Here is a 6902-nt window from a genome sequence, read left to right on the forward strand (position 1 = left end):
TATTTTGCTGCTTCAAAAAATGATTACTTTTTTAAATAACAGTTTCTTTCCTTTAGTTTAATTTCTAAGAAAGAGTGATGATTACTTCAAAATTGTGTTTTTGTCCCTTAAAAAAAACAGCATCATGTTCCTAACCATTGCAATTTAACTGTGTTTCATTAAATCAGCTAAGTTGCGCTACATTGTTTCATCTGATATAGTAGTGAATAGGACTGGGCTATAAATCGATATATCGCGACATATCGATTTAACGCCTGTATCGGCAGGCCGATACAGCGACTTTCGTTACCATAGAGACAGACGTGAAAAAGAATCCACTGCAGGTGAATATTATGTTGATGGGACAAGAGTTTTAGTTTGCTTAGGATGGAAATACTGGTTTTGTCGCTCATTTGGGTCCAGTTGTTGCGATGTTGCAGGGAGCTGCGGCTATCAGAGAGTATCCAAAGGTCTTTAAAACAAAGGTCATTTTGCATAACAAATTCCTGACCCCTGTTGATAGCAAGAAGTTCACTTCTGAAAACGGAGCAGCAGCCTGGGTTACGCTGATAGAGAGCAAATTTATCATCAGGAATCTCTATGTGCACTCCACTACCAGCATGACTATCGATTTTGCTACCGTCAGTGAAAAATTTTGTGTCTTGTTTTGGAATAGAGCGAATAATTTCAAGAGCCAGTTGCTTTCCTTCTTATTGACAGCGGGAAGGTTGAAATGGAAGAAAACTTCTGGAATATCTTCAGAAGGGTTCAAAGAACTGCGAAGGGAGAGCGGCTCTACATTATCGGAAGTTTTGAAAAACAATCTGGCTATATGGAGTATTTTTCCTGAGCCTTTGGAAGAAAATTCAATTACTGAGGTAGTCGGAAGTCTTGTTATGTCGTCCAAAGCTGAGGAGCTAGTTATAATATTTTACCAGGCTGGCTTGTCCTCTGGTATGGAGAGGCAAAAGGTTAGCTTCATAACGTACAATGTTGGCTGATGGACAACTCTGTTTCAAACCTGTGATAATACGGGCAGCACTTAGTTGGACCTGATCAAGTTTAGTTAGTTATAAAAGCTCTGTCAAGTTATAAAAAAGTACCGACAGCATTGGAAAACTACGACACCCATCCTTAGATTTTTTTTTCTATATAGTTAGAAACATTTATTTCATTAATCATGTGTATAACTTTTGTGCTCAATTTTTGATTGAGTGATTTTAAAACAGAATATCAATATACTAAATTAAAAATTCTAAAATTACTTTCTTCTAACTTTTAAAATGCTAATTAGAATTTTTAATTTAATGGTGTTCAAAAGACACCTATGTATAAGAATATATTTTTTAATTACTTCTTCAAACAAAAGTTGCAATATTTTATTAAATTTGTTCTACAAATCATTTTATTACTACAAATTTCTATAATAAAAACAATTTTTAAATACTTGGTAGTATTGATATTTTTATATTCAACCCTGAAATTCCGATTTCTGGATATTTTTAATATTTACTATTTCAATGAAGTTTGTAATATTTTCATGCATTTTAAAGTTTTACACTTTTTAATGAAAATTTAGTTCACTTTAAATTAAAGTTATATTTTTTTTTATATTTATAGAATAAAATTTCAGGTTATTTTGTATTTTCGATTTACTTTAAATGTTCTTTGAAATCGTTACTTTCTTTGTTTTGTTCTTTATAAAATCAAAGCTTTTTACTCGTTACTTTTGCCTGACGTACTTTTACCCTTTACTTTTTAGAACAATTCTCAAACTTCAGAACAATTTTCTGGCTGTTTATAAAATGTTTTATATTCCAATAAAAATTATAGGAAATCATTAACACTTCATTCTTTAAAACAAATAATTTAGGCAACATATCTATAATATTCACACCTCATAATACATTAAAAGTTAATAAGTGTGTAATTTCTGATAAAACTCTTCAATTCCTCCCAATCGAAGAAATCTTGGAAGGCCTATCAAACTAAGATGTTACAGACAGGAGCCATATCACAATAAAAAAAGGTAGAGAAAATATTAGCACTCAATACTGCTCAATTACCTGCTGATGTCAAATTAGGTTATTTTAACTGCACAGCCGGTCCTTAGATCCTAAGTCCAATACGCTGCTTTAAATTTCAAAAAATCGGTCATTAAACTACTAACTGCCGAGGAAAAGAAACTAGCTCCCCTACACCAAGCATGCTTGATTGGATTAAGATCAATAGAGCATGCTGGCCGCTCTATACGCTGCATTGTTTCAACTTCAAGAAAGTTCTCCACCAGACGAACTGTATAAGGTCTGGCATTATTTTGTATTAAAAGAAAGAAATTACCGATAGCTGCAGCATAAGATACGACACAGGATCTCTTCTGCTAACCTTCGAGCAGTCAAATGGCCTTTTTGATTGAAATGCAGGTCAGGACATCCACCTATGCTTATTCCAGCTCATACGATCAAACCACCTCGTCTGTAATGTGATCGATCCTTCCTGAACGAATAAAATGTTATTTTGAATACACATTTTTCACATTCATAACACTTTTTTGGTGATTTAAGTAACGAAAAGCTTTTTAGGCTAATGTATGGTAGAGATTTCCTATAATGTGCTAAAATGTGGTAACCTAACTTATTTGGCAAGTTTCAAACTGTTTTTTCATACGTCATTGAGTTTTTGCCATAACTCTTTTTGGTGACTGAGATAACGATTAGTTAACATAGTCTACTTATATTGAAGCAATATTTGAACTTTTCAAAAGTTCGCTCAAAGATATTTCTCGTTTAAACTTTTTTTGCTGTTTATTTGAATATAGTTGGCTGGAATCAATGGCATTCCTTTAAGTGGTGCTGACTGTACTTTTTTTTTCGAGCTCGCTAACGAAAACTTTTGATAGTTTTGCGTCTGCTAACGATTTTCTTGTGAGTCTCCAAAAACTGGAATTCTAACTGTTTTTCTCTTGTTTTTTTTGTCGTGCTTAAAAATTTTAGTTAATTTATAATTTTCGTCTTCGGCAAGGCTATTTAAAATTTTTCGCTGACAATTTATAACAATATTTGGAATTCAAATTTGTGAGTCTCTGTGTCGAAAATTTTCTAAAAATTCTTTTGATCCTAACTTATTTTGGTTAACGGGCAATGGAAATTTTATCGTAGATGTAACGATTTTCTATCATGGCTTGAACGAAATATTCAAACTTTCATAGCAAATGCTAACTGAAATTTGTTTCTGTCACTTTGTTTTGTTTGTAGACTAAAGAAAGTATTCGCTGAGTATTGGGCTAATGCTTGCAAGCAAATTATGGTTTTAAAATCAAAAGATATATGAAACTTGTTTTGATCATATCTTTAAGCGATTTAGCTAAAAAAAAAGTTTTGGTTAAATAAGGAAAATTTTTCTTGGGCTAACTTTGACAACGATTTTCCATTACGGTCTAAAAATTGGTGCCCAAAATCAAATCAGTTTCTATGGGAAAAAAAACTTCGTCTGAGTTTCTTGTGGTTACTAGACAAATTAATATTTTAGGTTTAAGATTTGTTTATACCAGGCTAGCGTTTAAAAGCAATATTCAAACTTGTGATTCCATATTGTGCTTAACTAATTGTGGCATTTAACTAGTGACTAACGAAACTTTTTGCCCGAATTACGTGTGGTTACATTTCTCTTCTGTGGGATAACGGTTTTGAGATAAAGGCAAAAAGTAGCTAAAACTTGTTTTGGCCACGAAATATTCTTAGTGAGGGGAAACGTTTTCTAGGGATAATGGTTTTCAACAATGATCTTAAGTTAGGTGGCAAAATTCAAGCCTGCAATTTCTACGAAGAAAAAAATTACTTTTTTGCTCATAACATTTTATTGGTGGTTGGGCTGTCCACCATTTTAAGAGCGAATGTTTTCCCATACTAGGCAAACGTTATGTTTTCAATTTTGCACGATTTCTGGGGCAAAAATAGCTGATTTCCTTTTGGACCACGTATTTTTCCTTTTTAAAATAATAGTTTACTCCTTTATACTTTGTGCTCAATTTTGCACACATTTCGTCTGGATACCATAGCAGGGGAATCATCCCCTCTGCCGAAGATCAAAGTTGCGGTGCCATTTCTGCCGATCATCCTCAGGGATGTTTTCTAGACCGTCGCCAATAGCTCACTGAGCAGCTCTAGTGTGACGCAAATAAAGTATCTACCTACTTCTATAAGGGTGTGTAGCGTTTTGAAAAAGTGCTTAAAGGTGCTTATTTTTAATTTACTTTTCTTGAAAGCCCTTAAAGGTGCCTTTTTTACTCGCAGTTTGTGAAAAGTGCTTAATTTTCTATCTTTTAAAAAGAGATTTTTTCTTTGCCGTATCGATTTTATCGCTCTAAATTACAAAAAAATGCATGATTTTGGCAATTTTTTCTGCATTATTTATTGGAAACTAGTTATTTTATCATGAGCATAAGTTTTTGAATTTTATTGATTTTATGTTTATAAATTAAGAATCTTTTAAGATAGAAAAAAATAATTTCTATTGCAGCACAAATCCTAATTATGATTTTTCTTTCTTTTGGAAAATAATTAAAAATATTTCTTGAGTGCTTAAAAAGTAGTTAAAAGGCACTGTAGTTGAAAAATCTGACTATGCATCCTGTTTGTGCTTTGTTAATTGGTTAAAACTTGATTTGGATGTTGAAAGTTTAATTATTACATGTTTTATCAATATAGCGATGAATATAGCGATTCAAATTATAGTGCTTAAAATATTTTTTTACTGTATTTAAAACATTTGATTCATCATCATATATTGCATAAAAAATAATCAATTCTCTTTTCAGGATATATGAAGAATGTTATTGATGAATTGAAAGATGTTGTGAATATATAAAGGTCAAATGTCAGGTACATATTCCATTTCTTTCTAAATGTGCTAATCTTGATTTAGAATACCTGAAGTATATTGAAGATTTACTTAATGCTTTGCTAAATCAAATTATTTTCTCTGATCTTTGAGTAAATAAGTATAACAATATCTTCTCAATGAATATCTTCAATATGAAAATATCTTCTATTATATGAAAGTATCTCCTTTAATTATTGATAAGTTGAAATGTGTTGCGATTATAAAGGTCAGAAGTCAGGAATATACCCGTCCAACCATTTAATTTCTTGTTGGGGTATTTACATTATATTTACAAGTTACGTAAAAAGATCTTTAATTGAGTACGATGCTTTGATCTAGAGCATTATTGAATTCCGTTTTTATCTACTACATATGTCTTAATTTTTTGGAGACATATAGCGACATATCTAGATTTTAGTATTGCTCGGATATATCCGTCTGTTGCATCATGTGTGCATATTTTATCCAAACTTTCTGCCACAATTTTGCTTCACATTTCCACACAGTGTTGCCAGATGCTGATAACCATTCACCCCCAGATGGCATTGTAAAATCCCCTAAAAATTTTTAAAAAACCCCAAAATTTTTAACTTAATATATAAGTATTAAAAAATAGTACAAAAGTTAAATAATGTATGGAAAACGTTGCTTTAATGTTTTATTATCAACAAATTAATCTTTTTTTTTATATTTCAATCGTTACATTTTCTTTAAGTTCTACTAAAATATTTAAGATATTTTTTCAATGTTTTTTGACTCACACATTGTTTCATAAATATTTTATTATCAACGATATAGTCTTTTTAATATTTTAATTCTAACATTATGCTTAAATTTCTGATTAAACATATTTTCGTCAATACTTTCTGATTCGTATATGTTTTCGCTGTTAAACATTTTTAACATAGAAGAAGTAGATACAAAATCCTTTACCCTTAAGCCTTATCCTTAAACCTTTAAGCTTTTCGTGTTCCCAATCTTTCTTGTACGTACTTCATTTTTTCTTTATCCTTTGGCATTAGTTTTAAACCATGAACGTTAAAAATTTGAAATAATTCGAATTCAAATTCTCCAAACGTACTGGTTGATCGACCTAAGTAATAACCAACTACATTCAACAAAGGGGTAAAGGTCTAAAATTATATCTTAATCTTTTTGTTTTGGTTTAACATATTGATTTTCATATTACCATCTCACACATTTAGTTATAGAATTTGATATTAGAAGGTAACCAAATCAAAACTAGTAAAAATCACAAATAACCCTAAAACAAACGCCTAAAAACCAATTCCCCTAGAATACCCACTGAAGATAAAAAATCCCTCTAAATTTAGGGGGAAAACCCCTAATCTGGCAACACTGTTTCCACAGTCAGCCTGAAAGCAATGTTGGGGTTAAACTCGTTTTGGACGGAAGACATGGGTTTTACTGACTTAAACTCTTAAAGTGTCTAAAACTTTGAACTTTGGTAAAAGGTAAAAATTCTATAGATGTAAACACATACATAACACACACATAATAATTACACATATTAATAAATATTTGATATTTTTTATACAATTTGCTTTAACTTACTAAGAGAAAATAATATAATATAAATATTAATATTTCGATAAATATAATATGAAAATATTTATAAGTTTTGAAGCTCCACAACTCATAGAACAACGAAACTGAATACCTTATTCTTTGAATATGAATAAATATGCTTTTAATACTGATAAATTATGTTTTTGCATAAGGATAAATAATGCAATATTAACAATAATAGCAAACTTTTTTGATAAAACAAAAACTTCTCTTCATTTTGTTTCTTGTTCAAAAATTAGCCTTTTATTTTTCGCAATATTTTTTTTAAAATTGTGACATAATTTAAAATTTTTTTTTTCTATAGGATGGTAACTAACTCTAATTCAAACTCTAGATGAATCCATTCAGTCCTAAACCTTGTCAACTTTGCATGGGAGTGGTAACTAATAATTTCGAATTAATAATTTTTTGTTTAAAATTCTTTCTTACATTTACACATTGAAAACTCAAAA

Source organism: Parasteatoda tepidariorum, chromosome 5 (genome assembly GCF_982258835.1).
Source record: "Parasteatoda tepidariorum strain Cologne lab strain chromosome 5, Ptep-v5.0, whole genome shotgun sequence".
In the NCBI taxonomy this organism is placed as follows: Eukaryota; Metazoa; Arthropoda; class Arachnida; order Araneae; family Theridiidae; genus Parasteatoda; species Parasteatoda tepidariorum.